Source organism: Atta colombica, unplaced genomic scaffold (assembly GCF_001594045.1).
Source record: "Atta colombica isolate Treedump-2 unplaced genomic scaffold, Acol1.0 scaffold82, whole genome shotgun sequence".
Classification (NCBI taxonomy): Eukaryota; Metazoa; Arthropoda; class Insecta; order Hymenoptera; family Formicidae; genus Atta; species Atta colombica.
The window spans coordinates 462126-483257 of record NW_017259575.1 but is presented as its reverse complement, the minus strand read 5'-3'; the positions used below and the strand labels follow the sequence as shown (position 1 = coordinate 483257).

At 28.3% G+C, this 21132-nt stretch overlaps 1 protein-coding gene across 2 annotated transcripts in view; it reads left to right on the top strand.

The window, feature by feature from the left end:
* The window catches only part of LOC108692793 (3-hydroxy-3-methylglutaryl-coenzyme A reductase), a 34308-nt gene that overhangs the window by 2840 nt on the left and 10336 nt on the right, over window positions 1-21132 (top strand). The window contains exon 1 of one of the 2 annotated variants that reach the window (XM_018201252.1): window positions 12071-12178. The exons of the other annotated variant lie outside the window; for it this stretch is intronic. The gene's annotated coding sequence lies outside the window, so the exon portion shown is untranslated. Of the gene's footprint in view, window positions 1-12070; window positions 12179-21132 lie in introns of those variants that run through there. 2 annotated transcript variants of the gene reach the window in all.

The following is a 21132-nucleotide window of genomic DNA, read 5'->3' as shown; positions in this document are numbered from 1 at the left end:
ATATATATATATATATATGTATATAAAAATAGACGATTGCAGGATCCCAAATCGTAAAAAATTGACCAACTTTAGTCAAGTATTCTTCCTACATTTGACTTGGTCGGTTTCCTACGACTTAAGACTCTACGATTATCTACGGATTCTATGTAAACGAGCCTAAAATCTATCCAAAAGATAGGTTAGATTCTATATAGTTTGCTTCTGTTACTAATAATTGGTTGGTATAGCAGACTAGCAGTAAACACAACTATAAAATTTGTTGTCACATATTTACCGATCACCGGTTAAAGATATTGACTTGCTAAATTAACAAAATCCTTTCTCTCAGTGTGTTGTATTCCTCAAAATTCACAATTTTAAATCAATGTTCTTATAAAGTCTAATTTTAATCGTCAAATCTCTTGGGGAAATAATAGAAAACTGCTTTTCCGACACAACCAAATCACGTGATATCTTTTGAAAATTTTGAAATCGGGCAGTTACGTTCGAATTTAAGATTGCATCAAGTTTTTGAAACGCATGCGCAAACAGTTTATAACGATGTTTTCATCGGAAAGATTTCCTCTTTTTCCGATCATTGTCGAGCTTACTATCACGGATAGTAGGTATAATGGATTTTACTGTTTTGTAATTTTGTCACACTAAAGGTTCGTAAAGATTATTATAAATTTGCTTAATGTACGATTTCAGAAAATTGGTATTACCTTACTCAATTTTTGAAATACAACATATCATATTAGGTGTAGTAAAAAGAAATCCATTATTTTTGTGAAATTGAATGGAAAAATAATGGATTTCTTTTTACTATACCTAATATTAGGTTGTCCGGAAAGTTTGTGCCGACTAACCTATATAATTTAATAAATGTACAATAAAATTTAAATTTTCTGCGTTCAATTTTCCTTCAACACCGGCACGAACTTTCCGGACAATCCAATTAGTGTGCTTATCAATACGAATAAGTGCTTTTACTTGATCAAAAGCTTATATAATCTTGTTTTTTCAAAAATTTTGTAATTGTTTGTAATTGTTTGTATTTTAATAAATTACGTAAATATATTATACACACGTAAATATTATACATTGATAACTTGAAACTTAACTTTACTACAATTCATTACGTTTAAAAGTTTAAAACTATTCGAATATTTTACCATAATATTTTCATATGTATTATTTTTCGAGAGTAAGACCTCGGTTTTTACGTATGTAATAAGATTTCTGTTTTTTGCGTACACTTATTATGAGGATTGAAAAATAATTTGTAACATCGTTATTACCATATTATCCGTATTCTTTTTAGTAAACGATCATTATTTTTTTTTTTTAGCTGAAACGATAATGGCAATATTTAAAAAATAATGATAACTGTTATTTTTATAAACGTTCTTAACTCCGATTATTATTATATATATAGAGTAAAACTTTACGTATAAGTCGAAAAATCGAAATCAAACAATATGTTAATTGAGTAGATGAAGAAAGATAGATTATATAACCTAAGATTAGATTATATAATCTAAAGATTATATAAACTTGTATTATGAAAAATGTTTTACTGAAAAGTCATAAGTATTCAAAAATTTTCATCAATATATTTATAATAGTCATAATGAATATTTGAGAATTAATTATTTCTTCTACAAGAATTTTCATTTGAACTAATGACTGTCGAATTCTTTCGAATTCCTTATACTGTAAACATTGTACGCAAAACAATGTTGGTTAATGATAATGTGATGGAAACAGAAGACCAGCTATATGTATTCAAAATATATTTACTATTTGAAACATTTGGCAATGTTTAATAAATCTTGTTAATTATTATGTAGCATAAATATTTGGCTCGACTCCCAAATCCTTTATTTGATGTTATACTTGTATTTACTATTATTTCTAATACAATAGGAATTATGGACGTATTCAGAATGAATTTGGAGGCTTAAATCGATAATACACATCCACTAATATCGGTGCCTAATAATTTTTTACGGCTTTATTAATGAAAATATTTTGTTTTGAATTGGCTAATTAGCGATGTACTCGAATTTCTTTCTTTTATTTTTAATTGTAAAAAACACTTTACTTTTGATTTTGTGTGAGTTTTTTACTGTTACATAAAATATTTTTTCTTTTTGTTATAAAATGTGAATAATTTTTTAATACTCTTGTTAATTCGAGCATACAATAACAATATTAAAGAGTTAAACATTTTGCTTGTAGTAATTGCATTGGCCTTCTTTAAAAAAAAAGTCTAAAAAAATAAGTAAAAGTAACATGATGTATAAAACATTTTTTCTTTTCAAAATGAAGTACGAAGAGACTATTAAAAGACTATAAGAATATTCAAATGGAATTCATTAACATTAGAAACTATTGTAAATGTCATAACAACAAAATTGATGCAGTGATGTTCTTTTCAGTATAATAAAACAATTCTTCTCTTTTTTTTGGTCCTCATTCCGGTTGGCGCTTGATACATCCCTGGATTAACAGATTATCCCCCTCTTCAAAAAAAATTCCACAACACGCCTATAGAGATATTTGAAAGGAATTTGAAAGAATTTGATAGTTCGAATGAAAGCCTGCATTCTTATAGAAGGAAGAATTTTCGAATATTTATAACTATTAGGTTATCAAGAATCTTTGAATATTTATAATTTTTTAATGAGACATTTTTGGACATAAGCCTATACTTCTTTTCATCTACTTACTATAGAGTTCTATGCCTATATGCAATAAGAAATTTATGCAAAGAAGAAGTTTTATTCTACTTCCGGATGTCCGGAAAAATCGAAGCCAAATTTAATGAGATCGAGTAATTTTTTCACTTCCAGATAAATTGAGAATAACCTTATTAAGGAGATATCTTCATTCCAATAACAAAAAACCATATAAGAAATAAAAATATATCCGTTTATGCAAAAAACAAGAGTCTTGTCTCTATGCATAATAAGAATATTCAATCTATTCTAAAGAACAGAGATCTCTCATATATACATAAAAACAGGGATCTTAACCTTTATTTTTTGTTATTATTACATACATAGAATAAACCCTGTTTTTTGAGACATATATTTGTTTTTACAGACTCTGTTTTTACAGATATATTATTCGTATATGGTTTTTTACTGGACTATAAATACTTTTTTTCCTCGATTTCGTATAATTTCAAATATATATCTATATCATTTTAAGAACATCGAATAATTTAAATTAATTTAACTACAAAAAAACAAATCTTTTTTTTTTAATTGCAATAACTGATTTTGAGCCGGTTTGCTAACTCGGTGCACTGACAATAGAAATAGAAATAGAAATTCTTTTTTATTGGAAGTATCGCGTCTATTATTACACGGTTCATTGGCTCGATTGTGCTGTGCACGCAGGATATACATGCATAATTTCGTCATGCATAATTTGGATGGTACGCGTGTATATGCTGCTTCTTTAGAAAGTGACAGGAAGCGACAGATGAAACAAATAACTTTCGTCATGGATACAAATTAAAACTCAAACAACTGATTACAAACTGAAAAATTTCATATTTAAAAAAGAGTCTTCTTTTATTTAAAAAAAAAGAAATTGTCTTACTAATAAAAAAGCTATTTTTAAGAATTATTTTTGTATTTTTTTTTTTTATAGACTTTTAAAACTAAAAAGTCCCAAGTGTTTACACGAAGGCGACAGAATAATATCGAATATGTAGGTCTTGTAAAATGCGTAAGCATAGAATATCCCAAGAAATTATCTTTAAGCATTGTTTAAAAATTATGTTAACATGTTTTATTAGCTTATTTTTTAATATTAAATACACGCAAAAAATGAATTAAAATGAAGTGAGATTAAATAAACAGAAAAAATTGTATTTAAAAGTACAGAACAAAATATTCGTCAAATAAGTTGTAACAAGAATTTTAATGAAGACTGTTGGCTAATTATTATGATTTTAAATCGAAAATTATATCAGTTAATTGTTACATTATCTAATAGCTTGCTTCCTTGCAATACTTAATCAACAATTGTTTAAACTGACTTAGTGTTAATTATTTTCTATACAAAAGGTTCTTTCCATCCAAAATACTTATCATGTACTCGTAATTTCGGAGTAATTCGTAATTATTGTTATATATCAGCTCAATTTGTTCATTTATGAATTCTTCAGTCGTGCACTTCAATCTGGGGGATTCCCGAGCGATTTTTCCTTCGTCAGCGCGCACAATGAGTATGCTTTGTGCGTTCTCTGGCGAGAGAAACCGTGTCGCACACGTAAGAACGTTCTCCCATGTGCATGGGACTGACTTTAAATTGCAACAAAGCTGTTCCGTTTTTTCTATACACAGGCATCATTATGCCGGACGAGTCTACACTGAGAAAAAAATATTTAAAAATTTTTTTGTGACTTACAAATTTCGGTGAAATATATTTATTTCCTTCTTATTCCTTCCTCAAATACAGTGAAATAAAATATGTAAATTTTATCTATATTTTATCTTTCGACAATTAATGAGATATATTGTGTAGAAATATATATTTTATTATGCGGCAAATTTTTTATAGCTAATAAATATTGAAGAAAATGTCATAACACACACACACACACACACACACACACACAATTTTTTGTTTTATTATCAATTTTTTTTCATAAACTGCAATTATCTGAGATATTTTTCACCTTCTTTAAAAGTTATTGTTATTAATTACACATATAATTACACATATAATTTTATATTATTGATTGCTGTATAAATTATTATATAGTATTTAAAATCATTACATATGTATATAGATTGATGTTTTCTAAAAAATTTAAGAAGAAATTAAAAAATGAGTATAAATTCTCAATCAGTAAAGGAAAGTATTATAAGACTGAACTTCAGTTTTCTGCTGCTGGGATGTAAAAATTATCCTTCAACTATTTTCAGAAACAAGATCCCTTGTTCCTCTTCGCATTCTTTTCCTTTTTTTTTTCTTTTTATTCAGTAATGATAAGTCAAACTTTATGATAAGTCAGCTTTAAAAACAGGCATACGAAGCTGAATTGAATTTTTTTTCGTTCGTAATGTCGACGAAATAACGAAACAAATCTTTCAGTTTACTTGACGCTATGCTTTTTATTTTCATCATTTGCGTAAACCAAATGAACTTAGCGGTTAACAATACTTTACGAGTGCATCGAAAACGTATACAGACGGACAAAAACTGATGGTAACATTCAAATGTGTATTTTAAGAATACGAAAACTGCGTGACGTAATTCGTGGTTTCAATGCTTAGAATTCAAAAGCTTCATTGAAGATCAGTATTTTCACTTTCCCTTTGAAAATAATAATGATCTGGCCATGCAACTGTACCGTTATCGACGCCAATCGAGATTGTAGTCACGTATAGCGCAAATGATGTATCCGAGAAGTGATAGATGATCGGAATAAATGATGATCGTCGTGAGAACACATCACGACTTCGGCGAATTGTATTCATTTAGTTTGGTGGCTTCCTACATCGCGCGCGTTTATTACGCATTCGGCGAAGCTGAAAATTTCCAGCGAAAATGTATACTCATCGTTAATTTCGGCCTTCTAACCATGAAAATGATCGCATACTATGTAAATTGTTTAGAACGTGCGCGTACGATTTATGAGAAGCGGACGATTTCTCTCTCGATCTTAAAACGAGACACAAAATGGAGCGCATATTTTCCTCTTATTTTCCTCATTCATCATAGCAATTTAATTTTAGCGACTAAATGAGATCGCGACCGGTCGCAGCAAATGATAATAGAATGTTTATTTCCTGAAAAAAATCTGGAAAAAGGATAAGGAAATTTAAAAAACGAGATTTCTTTTTTATTTTAAAATTAGGGCTTTTCATGGAATTTTATCAGGACTCACAAGGGAACGTTTCAAATTATAAAAGTGATAAAAAAACTAATGTTATCAGTCAAAAGTTCACGTTTGAAAGGTATAGATAACCTTCTTCTGTTAGGCGAAAATTCAGCCTGAATTATTAATTGATTTTACGACGGTGGAAGAAAAGCTTCGCTTTCCATGGACCCGCTCGCAGCGCGTGAAATGTCTGATAATATCGCGATAAACGATCAGTTAGAAAGCGAAGTAGCGATTTCTACGCAAGAGACGTCGCAAGCGCGTTGGGCCTTTCTCATAATGCCGATCGCACCGTTTTATCCTCAATAAATTGGACGATATCGGTGTAAAGCCTACTGCATATTGGACACGATAAACGATGAACAACGAGCGATATCCAATAAAAAGCTCTGCTCTTTGAAAAAAGTGTTTCTTACGTGACGCAAAGCAAAGCTCCATTGGATATCGCTTGTCACTCATCATTAGAACTGCCGCACACAAAATTCCGCAACAGTGACCATAAGAAGTAAACTTAAGCCGATGAGCGAATATTGCTTTAGGTCTACGTAATGAAATGGAAATAACAGTAAACTTATCCATAATCTCGTAATAAGATGAATTTCAACCGATTGAAACTCGCCTTATGAATAAGTTTACTACTATTTCTATTTCCGTTAGAATACGTAGATCTAAGATCTAAAGCAGTCCTGATTGGCTCATCGGCTTAAGTTTATTTAAGGTTACTATTAAATCCATTCTACAATAAACAGTGAATTAAGGAGTAGGCATAAAAATCGATTAATCATAATTGATTATCCTTCTCACATTCGACTATGATTGATTGATTTCTACGTCTACTCGTTAATCTACTACTGCTATTGCCATTGTAGAATAGGCTTTACAGAAATTTTGTCTGCGACAGCCCTTATCGCGTCTAGTGTGCAGTTGGCATAACGCGGAGTAACGCAAAGAAAAGAAGCCAAAAGATGCGATTGTCCGCCAGATTCGCTACGGTTTTCCACTGTACGTAAATGCACAGCGATCGCCGATTATATTTGCTCGAGAGAGAGAGAGAGAGAGAGAGAGAGAGAGAGAGAGAGAGAGAAGCGACCGGAGGGTTTCTCTTTGCTTTCCTACTATGCACTTTACACGCCGAAACGTGGCACAATCATCAGTTTGTTTTTTTTTTCCATCTTGGTAAAATATTATAGCTTTCAAAATATGGACGTTGGACTATGCGCTTATCGCATTTATAATTCGCTTTTGCAACTCTGAAATGCTCGTAACTTGAAAAGAAAAAAAAATATTATTTATTATTGATATCCGAGAAAGATAATTGTATCTTGAATTTTCAGAATTTTTATTCCAAAAAAGGGAAATATTACGTTTTAGTTGTTTCTTGATCATGAAAAAGTTCCGGGATGTGTAAATTATATATCATATAATATTAAAGGACTATTTAAAGTGAAGTTAAATGATGTCTCTGATAACAGAGAAACATCGAGAATTTGGAAAAATTCGTTATCAAACACAATAAATCGATAAATTGTTGAGTAAAACATTAAGATTTCGATAATTAAGTAACAAAAATTGTGTTTTTAGTATTTTAGTATTTAAATATGTAACTTGATAAGCATATTTGTTAAAACTGAAATTCGTGAAACTAAATGATTATTTTATATTTAAATTCTTTATCGCTCGTCAATCACTTAAGAATCTCTAATACAATATAGCTCTTGTTGTTTAATTCTAGGAATGTTTTGATTTCTTACCTAACAACTTTTTATCAATAGATGCGAATTTATTAAAGATGGAGATGCTTATATTAAATGTTTCCTTGCGTTTCTACTTTAATTTATGCTTTACTTTTGCACTGGAGATAATTTAAATTGAAACATTCGTAGATAATTTTTATTATATGCGTTCTTAATATAAAATATATATACATACATTCTATTTGCAAATTGCACTCTTTCGTCTTATATATTACATATATAAATATATTTTTTACTAAACCGCGAAAACTCTTATGGGCACTTTTCTTGTACTGGATTTTTTTATATATTGTCTTGGAGTTATTATTTATCACAATTCCTTTCACATTTCCGATGTTTTTTCGCAAGATAAGCAATACATTAATCGACTCCACTTAAATAATCTTTTAATATCATATATATCATATATAATTTATACATTTTGAAATTTTTATTTTTGTCAAAAAACTTTATCAAAATATTCTCCTTTTCGAAATTTTTATTTTATTTCAAGAAATTTTTATTTGCTTAGTAATTGGAAAGATAAAAAAACACGAGTAATGTTTATTGAATCTTTTTTATTTGGATCTTTAAAAATGCTAGTTTTTTACAATATACAATATACATTAATCATTAAGAATTAAACCATTTTTTTATCTGTGAATATATCAGAAATATTTCGACTATAGTCTTCTTCAATCAGTTAAACTTATTTGACAATAAGATGACGTTAAAGATTTATTCAAACTGTGCGCGAATAGATTTTTCCGAAGTTATAAACGCAATTAAACTACTGTAATAATGTCACGAATTAAATTGATAAGCAATTTTTAATAATTCGATGCTTAATTAGGCATCGAATTATTAAGAAGATAGAAATAAATTTATTGCGAAAAATATTATCTCGGCCGAGAGTCGAACTAAGCCTCAATAATCTAAAAAAGGTTTAAGGCGCTCGTACGAAACAAGAGATTTAATTATTTTACACAATAAATTTATTTATAGTTTTCAAATTAACATCATTTCTAATATGATTGAGCGAATTATTAAAAATTGCTTATAAATTAAATTTAATTCGTGACATTATTAATCTAAAATAATATTCTTATTGTTTAATTTTATTTATCTCTTTTTGATCAGATTTTTAAAGTAAAATATTATCTGATTATAACATTTATTATTGAGAGCAATACAATACAAATTTTAATTTTAACATTTTGTTAACAAATAATATTAATAATATTAATTAATTATATTTACACTGCAGCCAGTTATTCAAATTGAGATCATTTCATAAATAGACTAAATACCGAATAAATTGACCATGTATCTCTGAAAGAAAAAATAGTAAATACTCCGAACTCTACATGATAAGAGAAATATTTGAAATTTATTGCGTCGTACAAAAAAAACGCTCTCCCATTTATCATAAACAATTGATTAATACAAGTCGGGATGACGCGCACGATAATTTTATGTTTATATTTTATTGTTTTGCACAGATAATAAATTCCAGTAATTTTATGACGAAAATTACTGGAATTTATTATCTGTGCAAAACAAAGCGCAAGAAACTACCGAATTTTTAGAAGCATAATAGCGTGAAGGAGAGTTTTGGAGAGTCTCGCGAGAGAGGCGATCGTTGGCGAAGATTATACAGATTGGAAAGCTGTAAGATGAATACACTGACTGGTTGGAATTGCGCGCATGAAAATATTTTCATCCACACGATATTGCGACATGAAATTTATTTCTAATCTAATCTAATTTAAAGGACACTAAAAACAATAGCTTCGAGAAAATGCTATACTTCGACTTTATTTCGGCAGCGTCATTATATTCTACTGTACCATAAAGTACAGCAATCAATTTAAATAACCTAATAAAATCCGTGTTTTCTCCGTCAAATTTTTTTGTCTGTTGTTAGAATCTCTTTTTGAATGATTGATTTGAATAATCGTTTTTAATAATTCTCCTTTTTCTAATTTTAGAGATAATTTTTGTTCAATCAATTTCAGTCAATCTCTTTTTGATTTTAAACATTCCCGATAGTTCTCCTTTTTTAGATCGGAATGAAGTTTGACTTTACATCAGATCGTATAAAATTTTCTTTCTTTCAATCGTCAAACTAAAAAATTTTGCATACATGCACTGTTGTTCGACTTTCCTAATGCGCTTGCGAATTGCGAAATTACCATCAGTAACGATCGGATGACAACAGCTAGACTGTATACGTGCACATATCTTCTTTTTATTTTTTTTTTGCAAGAGATTGTTTTATATTATCGAAAATATAATTGTTGAAAAACATTAAGGTAAAAAAAAGTTTTTGCAATTAAAGCTGGATATTAACATTGAATAGAATTTGTTTTCCTGCTGCACACGTATAAGTAGGTATTTGCATATTGATTACTTCTTTTCTTTAAATCTACAGATGACCTAATGTTAACTTTTTATTACTACATTAATTTATTAATTTATTAATTTTGATTGTAACTTATATGTGTGTATGGGTTATAGCAATCATTATAAATTAAAATTAAATAAATTAAAATTCTTAAATTGCATGACTCATACATTATAAATATTGTTCATAAGAAATTAAAAATTATCTGATTTTACTTGCGAGCATCGAGCATATATAGACTATATATATAGACTGTATAGTACCATATATACAGACAAAAAACTATGAAGAATAAAATTTATGCAGCAGAAAAATAAACAATTTTGTGCCATCTCTTTTTCAAATCAATGTTGAAATATTAAGTTTTGTATCTTTAATTTAAATGAAAAATGTTTTATTGCTGCATAACTGTATATTTTTGACTGGTCATTATTTTAAATTGATTTTAAGCATTTTTTTATTTATTCTTACATTTATTGGTTTTTTGACTTATATTTTTCTTTGAATAATAATTATTTTTTATGCTCTTCTTTTTATTAATTTTATTTTTGATTATTTTTTAGTTAATAATTTAAGTTATTAGTTAATAAATATGAAATGCTTAATATAAAAATAATTATTATAAATTATTGACATTTGGAGAGTAGTATAAAAGTTTTTTTTTTTTTTAATGCTTTCTAAATCTTAACGAATATCGCGGCAATGTGCGTTGTGGAAAAAATTTACAGAAACTTATGGGATCGTTTTCATCTGCATGCTAACGAAAAATTGCTCATCTTTCTTATGACATTCTATTTCATTCGTTTTACATTTATGTGGTTCACATATCTAATTTATATTTTGTAATTCTTGACGTAGTTACGACGTTATTATACTGTCATTGCACACTCTTTATGCGTAGTAAAAACGTGGCAATAACAATATAATACTCACATTAATTGTCATTAAACTCCGAAACACAATAGGTGTTGTAAGGTTAAGAAATCAACTAATTATAATCGATTCTACTCAAATTCGACTGTGATTGATATCCTATGGCAAGCTTACTACACTTATTGTGTTTCGGAAAGTTACAGAATAGGAACCTGAATATTAGCAACAGAGCAGGGCAGAACAAGCATTAAAATTACAAAAAGATAGAGATGTGTTAAGAATAAAAAGATTCGAGTGCGCAGCACTCATTTTTCATTCTCATAGATTGAAAAGACGGAATGAAAAAAATACAGATATTACAGATATCATCAGGGATTCTCAAATTACATAAAAAAAACTTGGTATATAGTCTATTTTTATATTTAAGATTATATTCAACAGTCTTAACACTTTCACGGAGGGCATTTTGTGCAGTTATTCAAAATCTTTAAATAATAGAATAATATTCTTAGAAAAACTTAGAAGAAAACTCACTACATACATTATGACCCGGTATTCATAGTCGGATCTTATATTTAAGACCATCTTAAGTACAGTCTTAAAATGTCATGAAACAATGAGAGAGCCGCATAAGCATCTTAAGACTTAAAATAAGAACTGTGAATACCGCCCTATAAAATTGATTTTACTTACATTGATTTTAATTACAAGCCGATCGCTTGTGAAGCTTGCATTTTGAAATCAACGCTTCATATTAGCTGTCGCAACTCGGCTTGCAACTAATGTAGAACAACCGGCTTAACGATCTCAACTGTGTCTGTACGTGTTAATTGCTGGCAATCAAAGTCACACGTACATAACATCCGCCGTGAAAGTATTAAGATGTCATAAACAATTATAGAATTATAGAATCGATTAGATTCTATAATTAGATTATTAAGATATTACTTACTGTCTTAAACATAAAATCTGAATATGTGAATATATCGGCCATAGTGCATTCAAATCATTCGAATTGGTGTACGCATGCGTGTCCCGACTGGCGACTACCTCGAGTATACTCGACCACTCGCGGAGACAGCCGAGATGCAATATGGCGGCAATTGTAAGCGTTGTCTAAGTCCAGCCCAGTCCTCTGCCGACGTCAAATCAGTCGGTCGGTGCGCGCCGCATGATTTGGTGGGAAGGTTTATATCTCTCGTGTCTGTAGCATCAAGTCGCAGACTAAAGCCGATACTTGACCTCTCCATGTGCAGTTTATCATCGGGTAGCTAGGTATTTGATTCGACGATTGTTCAACTTCTTTCTTATGCATACGTTGAGCTGTTCAATGAATTCGTGAGGACTGTTACTCGTCGTATCCGCGTATCATACGAATGTAAAGTATACCGTGACACATCGTACTTAATACGTGTTATCTCATCTTCAAGGAATCGTAGAAAAAGCTGAGAGATTTGCTAAAGAACACTTCGAAAGTATCTTAGTAATTAAAACGTGTGCAATAACGACAGATATCATATCAAAAAACCAAATTATAAATTTTCTCTATTTCAAATCAGGTATGTGTTTGCGCGATTTTTGCATTATTTCGACATTATTTATTTTGTGTAACTATACACTGTTCTTCAATGCTTTTAGTACTCAAAATAAGTAATTGATCACTAGTCTTTCAATATTAAATTGATCAGTATTAAATTGGATTTCTGTAAAAAATATCTATACTTTCTGATATTTCGACTAATGTGGATATTGTCTGCTATTGTACAACATCACGCTAATTTCTATTTCACTAAATAAATTTTTGATAAATTTTTGACATTTGTACAATCGAACCAAATTTAATTGAACCAAAATCTTCCAATAGACAATTTGTCTAAATAAACAAGTTGATCTGAATCAAAACGAAACTTATTTATTTTTATTGTTGGACATGATAATCCTGCCGTTTTTATGCCAGCAATAAAAAGTAAAAAAATTTTAACTTTATATTGATAAATTAATGCCATTTATTTATGAAAATAAAATACTTTAAGAAATTTATAGATTAAAAGATTTATTAACAAAATTTATACGAAATCTATATTTTCATTTTTATTCATTACTAGCATTATAAATATAGAAATTTTGTTTCCAATTATTAGGTCTTTATATTATAAAAATTGAAATTTATCTTCTCTCGATGAAAATTCAATGTCCAATTATTCATGCAAATTTCTTGATTTTAGTATTAAATATGTCTTTAATTAAAATTTAAATCTAAAATAAAATTATAATAAAATTTTCAAACAATACAGTGTTACTATATTCGCTTGCATGTTTTACATCGATTTTTATGATCATCGTTATTTGAGTTTTATAGACTGTAAAGGATATTTAATAAATCGAAAATAGATTAGATGTATCCATATATAGGTATATAAGCGAAAGCTATTAAAATTGTGAAGTTGTGCGTATAACTTCTAATTTTATTCTTTTTCGGCTGTCGTTATTTGTGATTAAAAACTTTCTCGCTTTCTCGCTAAGGACCAACTATTGCTTATGAAAGACAAATTATATAACTAATCTTGTATGCCGAAAAAAGACTAAGATATTAGTTAGTTGTCTAATTATATCTACTAATACTTATCGAAATGTGTATATAAATTGGAAAAAAGTCTCGTTACATTTATTGGAATTTAAGTAAATTCAACTAGAATAATACAAATCAAATTGATAAGATAAAGATGGAGGATAATCAGCCAATTACATTTTGAGCTTTTATGCAAGATTTAGTATGGCTGCTTACATGGAAGGGAGGTTAATAGATTATTAAAATGTTAGTGTATTGCATTAAAAATTGCAAGAGTTGTACCGTGGAAATAGAAGCTTTAACCTTTAGACCGCCGGCATTAAAAGTTATCAAAATCTCATATGTTTGAAAATTAATAATTATGTTTGTATCAAAAATATATCCTATATACAATGTTTTATAGCTTGAATCGATATATCAGTTTTAGAGCGGGAAAAAATTAAAATTGTTTAAATATATAAATAATGCATATATAATAGTTTTTAAGGTCACTAAATACTATAATGAGATCAGAAAATGATAATTTTGAATGCTAAAGCCATTATGTAAATAGCAGCAAAATAAATCTTGGGTAGAACTCTTCTTCGGCTTTACCCAGACTTAATGTGGACATAGAGAGTTTGAAAGCGATTTGTCTACATATACACTCAGAATGGTATAATTGAACTCAAATATAACGTTTCAGGCTAACATGAAATTAAAACGAGAAATTAAAATTTATATAGCTGATTATGTTGCACACAAATTTCGGCATAAATATCCGGAGTCAAATGTTCCAATGAAAATTTTTCCTCTGACAGACAACTGGCTATTCTGTATATCTAGAGGAAACTGTATAGAATAAAATAGAATTTATTACACTTCAGCATTTACATAGCCAAGAAGGGGACTTGATTTACATAAATTCCTTATTCACACTCATCCTTCCATACTGCTAGTACCTAATGTACCATACTGCTCCTACCTAACTAAAAAGAAAAATAAATTTCTTAATATTCTTATTTTCATTTCTTATTCTTATTTTTATTTATTCTTGTTCTCTATTTATTGACATTATTTTATTCTATTCTATCTCAGCTCTGAATATCACAGTGTATATTCCTCTATCTTATAATATTTATTACCTACATTACAGTCTGACCATAGCATATACTATACCACATAATACAATATAATACAATAGTACGACTAGCTACAACTATACATAAATATGTTGCAGTACAATATAAATTCCTAATATTGTATCACAGCATTTCGTATTGTGTCTCACATACTTCTAGACGCAACCTTGTTCACCTGCTTAAATATATTATTCTTCATCCTTTATCTCGCTAGTTGTCTTTTTCTCCGTTTTCTTTTTCCTGATCTCTTTTTTCTTTTCTCTCTTTAATTTACCTAAAACTTTACATTTAACTAAATCTAATTCTTCGCTCCAAAGCTTCTTCCATATTTCAGAGGAAACTGTATATATTCTCCCAAAGATTTGCAAAAACAGTGCAAACAGTTGCCAGTATTATGAATGAGGAATTCATAAAATTTCATTTAGTAAAGAAAATGATATTTAATAAATTAATATATAATAAATTAATAAGTCACATGTGCACAAAAGTTTCTCTTCCTGTTTGCGTAATAGCGTATTCAGTACGCACCCACACTATATACAACTGTATTAGATTAATCAACAAATCAAACAACAAAATTAATTAAAAAAGAAAACTCAAATATATATGCAATAAACAGTCTTCATAATTATGCTCCGTTTTTATAATATCTATATTAAATATAATATATTTTTTAATCAAACTGCGTTAGACAATCTTATTTCGTTTTTGAAATTTTTATTCAGTGCGCTGCATAAAAGCTCAAGTTCTGATTGATCAAGATGAGAAGACCTCCGCCATTATGCGCATTGGTCTTTTCTTTTTACACCATCGATTATTCATTTCGTTGCCGAACATCATAATATAATACGAAAAAAAAAAGCGAAGGAGAAGAATAGAGAAGCGCATTAGAATTCACATCATTTGTTGCACTGTCGAAGAAAGTAAATTTCATTTACTTCAGGGTCACCCGGTCGCGAGAGAGAAACGTATCGCGGAAAAAGTAAGCAACGCGATGAAGCGACGCCGATGGCGACGATGTTGCATTAATGCGCCAGGAAAGAAGTGAACATTTCTGGAACGTGAAGCAATAAAGAAAGTTATTCCTCAACTGTATACGGAAAAGTACAAGAAATTTCGCCTCTGAACACACTATGGCTGCCGAAAATGGAAGTATGAGAGAGAGAGAGAGAGAGAGAGAGAGAGAGAGAGAGAGAGAGAGAGAGAGAAGTAGGATATATGTGTAAGATGTACATCGTGGTACTTTCTCTCGATGGATATCACGAATTGAATTAGAAAAAATGCTCCTTTTTCTGCGATCCTAAAACGCTAATATTTCGGTCTATGAACAATTGAAACTGAAAGAAAAATCCGTGCCGACTAATACATTTTTTACTTGTGTGATGCAATTGTTATTATTTTTATTTTATTTTATTTCAATAATAATTTTTATCATGTTTCAACGTGATTTAATATTTACTTTAGGTATACACTTTTTTTTTGCCTATATAAAGTACATATTAGGATCCTGGGGATCTTAGTTATGATAATAAATATGAAAGCAAGACCCCATTTGATGTAATTCCACCAGAAATGGATATATTTCAATTTTAATACTAAAGAGCATAAAAAGCTAACGCTAGATATTTTTACGAAATTATTATTGAAATACAATATATAATCTTTCGGAATTGAACCAAATTATTTACAAACGTTTCGACACATTTATCGTGTCATATTCAGTGTGACATTCAATTTTATATATATAAGAAATTGACGATAATATATATTATTATAAACATTTTATATTTCCTCTAAATTAGTCAGATTTAATTTATTGCTGCTTGATCGCTGCTTGATACGTCTTTATTCAATTGTTAATATAATTAATATAAGCATGTGAGATGATCATTTGTCATCCTTCATGATTTCTGCAGCAATGCAATTTCTATACGTATGACCATTCTCATCTTATTATTATATTTTTTTTTTTATGAACGATGACAATATTTCAGCAACCAGTTTCGATAGATGTTAAAAATGAGTCGAATATATAGCAATATTTCAATTTTTGTTTCAATTGATGGAGAATCGACCAAGGAACAGGTCTATAATTTATGAAAAACAATAAACTTCAGCTTCGAAATGTATATATTTTCTGTATAATTACACAGAGAGAGAAAAACAAGTTAATTTGACTAAATGCGTTCATAATGATTATTTAGTTAAAATATTTATATGTTTAGATTAACAAAATCTTATAATTTAAAACATGTTATTTTGTTGAATTAACATAATGTTGAATTAAAATTATTTGCTTGACAGCTCAATTAATATTGTTTTTAAAATAACAGTTGTTTTTCTCAGCAGAGCAATGTTTCAGGTAGAGTTCAAACTTACAATGTGTAAAAAACATGTATAACATGTGTTTTATCCTTTCTAGCCTATGTTTTGTCAGGCATTTTACATTCCGTAAATATATCTGTCGTGTCGACAATATAAAATATTCATCATTTTGTAGACAAATAATAATGTTGCCGACAAATATATCTACAAAATTAGAAAATATAAATAATTTTAAAATTTAAAAGAATGATGAATATTTTACAATATGTTAATTTAGTTTTGTCTCACAAACTTTTTATTATAGATCTATTTTTACAATATTTTCTATTTATGATATTATTATAATTTTACGCGATAAATTTCTTGCGCGAGAAGGCGCTTGCATATTCCGAATGTATTTTTATTTTTCTAAATTCTTTAATATATGTGGTATAAATTGCATATTAAATGCTCACTAACATCATATAAGCATATTATAATTATATTATATTATATTATATTATAGCATATTATATTATATTATCATCATAATTATTATGAACCAACTTAATTTTAAAAAATAAAAAATGATATGTGGTTATGTTAAGAATATTTTTTTTTATATTAATATTATTTCCAATATTATTTAGCTGATATTATTATAATGATCAATGATTTCATGTCAAGTTGAAAAACAATTTTTTCTTTTTTTTCTGGGAAACTTAATGTTTTGAGTTATGTTACTTTTGAAGTAAGAGAACAATATGTTGCTGTAACACACATACATAAAAATAAAATAAACAAATTATTGTTAAAGAAATTCGAGAAATTTAAAAAGTCAAATTATTTCTGATAATTAATATGCGTTCACTTTCAAGAGAAAAAAGTTACAATATTGTTACACAAATATAATTTATTTGTATCAAAGTATCAATATAATTTATTTTATATCAAAGTAAATGCGATAATTTTTTAGTTGATAATATCCGCTTTTACAATAATGTTTGAGCGTAGAGCGTAGAATTGTAGCCAATAAGAAAAAAATGTTTTTATGAGTTATTAGCAGAAGAGGATAATCAGTTGGATGTAGAAATACTTGCAAATACTTCTCGACACTTGGAAAGTCACCGACCTTGACAGACATTTCGTGTTACGCTGGTGAATTAGTGTTCTTTCTTCATAGTCAACAAGCTGTGTCATTATTGAATATAAAAAAATCTCGACTAGATAAATACCTCTAGATCTAGATAAGTATTATATTGATATACAAGATGCCCTAGAACTTTCCCAGTATTTATGATTGAAGGGTTATCCTGTTGGAGTATACATTTTTTATCTGATACATATTTCGAGGTGCTGGTCAATGTTTTGAATTTGGATATTTGTATGGAACTAGGTTTGATTTTTTTCAATAATTTTTTTTTTTTCGGTAATTAGTAATCGATTAGAAAGCGAACCGAATCGCTCAAGGGATGTTGCACTTCGCAGTAACATCATTATCAAATTTGACATCGCGCATTTGATTGCTCTAGACGTCATCCAACATTTTAAAGGTTACTAAGTTAAGTAATTAAATAAAATTATTTTGAGTTTACGAAAATTTATAAATAAATTTTTGTAAACTCAAATTATTGATGATGTCGCATATATTTATGTCATTCAGAATTTATTTCATCTATTCTTGTATCATAATCTTTGGTATCAAATTTCTCGGGAATGTAATTAATGTACAAATACCGAAAAAAATACAATATAAGAGTATAATAGTGAATACAGGGTGGGCCATTTAAAATTTGGAATTTAATTTGGCTCTAAAAAAAAACGCATGAATATTATTCAAAGTTTATGGCTTTATTGGAAAGGTAGTACATTGTACCATATACCGAGGTCTTTATTCAAAATTCTTCTCAAAGAAGTGCGTGAAATGTTCAAGTTTTGAGGTAGCGAGTTGATGTTGATGGTTGTTCAATCATACTCTGAACAACAGCAGCAATGTTTTCGGTTGACCTTACTGGACGAGTACGTGAACGACTTGCTTTATCCAATAAGGATCCAATTTGCCGAATTCGCTTCACAAATTGATCCACAAACTGCGTTGAAGGCATTTCTTTTTTGCCCAATTTTCCACGTAAATTTCTTACAGTTTGGGTTGAAGACTCACCACTTTGGAAGTAAGTTTTCAATATTTCTCAATTTTGTTCGAGCGTATAGCGACCCATTTCGTAAATGTCAAACAAAAAACTAAATTTCTGATATGTCATAAATGTTATTACGCCTTTCAAACTCAAAATAACCGATAGTTGAAATTCCAAATGCTAAATGGCCCATCCTGTATATACATATAAAAAATGTATACAATGTTTTAGATTATCTATACTATTTTTCTAAATTGTAATTTTCCAATATTATTTTATTGGAACATTATTTGGTGCTTGCGATTTTAATTATTTCTCAATAAAATATATAAAATATCTAGTGTGAGATCGCTAAGTAAAAATTAATAATTAAAAAGGTAAAAATCAATGTTTATTGAATTCTTAAAAATAAACTAGTTTATTATAACATTAAGAATTAAATTATTTATTTCTCTATAAATTAATCGGAAATCAATCGATTTTCTTTATAAATTAATCGGTTTCGACTGTACTAAATCTCAGTATATATGAAAAATAATTAAAAATATTTTTCGTACTGAATAAGATTTATCATAAATTAATATGGCTTACTTAGAATAAATCGGTATAAATAAATGGAAAGGCTATAATAAAAAACGTTTCGACGCCGATCGGATTCATTCTCAATGTTAAGATGCATTCAGAAAATTATAATACATAAGTATATTACATAAGTTATCTAGTAAAATAAAATAAAGTAGATAACATCGTCTGATACTGTCGGAATTATTTGTTCTCTGCTTTGATAGCGCATTATGGCTTATATGGATTATAGTAATTACTGCATTTTTCTTTTTAAAGTTTGATTCACAACAGTTTGACTAAAGCTGTTAAAATTGTTGGTGAACAGAATAGTTTTTCGAAGAGGAAACAAATTCTGAAATTATCACTAGCTTTATATTTATATCAAAATATTAAATATTCTTAATTTATATTTTAACTGGCTTGTAACTCTTCTATTTATTTATATTGATTTATAGATCAAATTCTAAGCAGAATCATAAGATTCGTAACATTGTTTTCATAAAACTTATAAGAATTTATGACTAATATTCTAACTTATCCTAAGACGTATAATATAATTATTCATAAGTATCTACAATTTATTTTAAATTTTATAGCTGATAAGAAATTGAATATGTTACGATTCTGCTTAGAATTTAAGCAGTAATACAATCGAAACGTTTCTGATTAATTTATAGAGAAAAAATTATACTGAAAAAAATTCGACAATTATATAACATTATATATAAATTAATTGCTATTACATGTAGAATATTGACACTCGTAAAAATGATGCACGGTTGCTTTTCCCAAATCTGAGTATCGTCTCTTAATGCTGCGTATAAATTGTATATAATACAAATTATGAATTTTCTAGTTGCATAATTATGCATGTATTATTTAATTCTCGGAAGAAACCTCTTCTCATGATTTATTGACATTTTTGGAACTGGCAAAAGATTTTAATGAAAATTAACGGTTTCGAATCTCTTCGTAAACGAAATGGCAAACAAATAAAGAGAATTTATGAAATAAACACGTTTGAATGAATACATATATTAGGTGTAGTAAAAAGAAATCCATTATTTTTCCATTCAATTTCATACAAAAATAATGGATTTCTTTTTACTACACCTAATATGTAAGGTTAGCAACGTTACCTCATAAAAATAACTCGTTACCGTTACCGTTATCGTCACTCAAAATGTAACGAGTTATTTTTTCGTTGATATTAATAGATCGTTATTTTTTCGTTGATATTAATAGATTTTTTTCTTGATGACTAATAGAATATTATGTTGTTTTTCATTGGCAAAACTTATGCGCACTCAGTGCATATTAAAGCTGTTGCACACAACTCTAATCTAAAAATGAGATATCTGAGATGATAAACTGTTTAAATTATATTTTATTAAATAACATAATAAAATGTATTGAGAATTTTGCGAAGAATTTAACTCGTTTCTATATTTTTATTAGCCATACATCTTTACATTGATTACACAGCGATTTTAAAACACACTGAATGCGCATTAATTCTGTCACTAAAAAATGCTA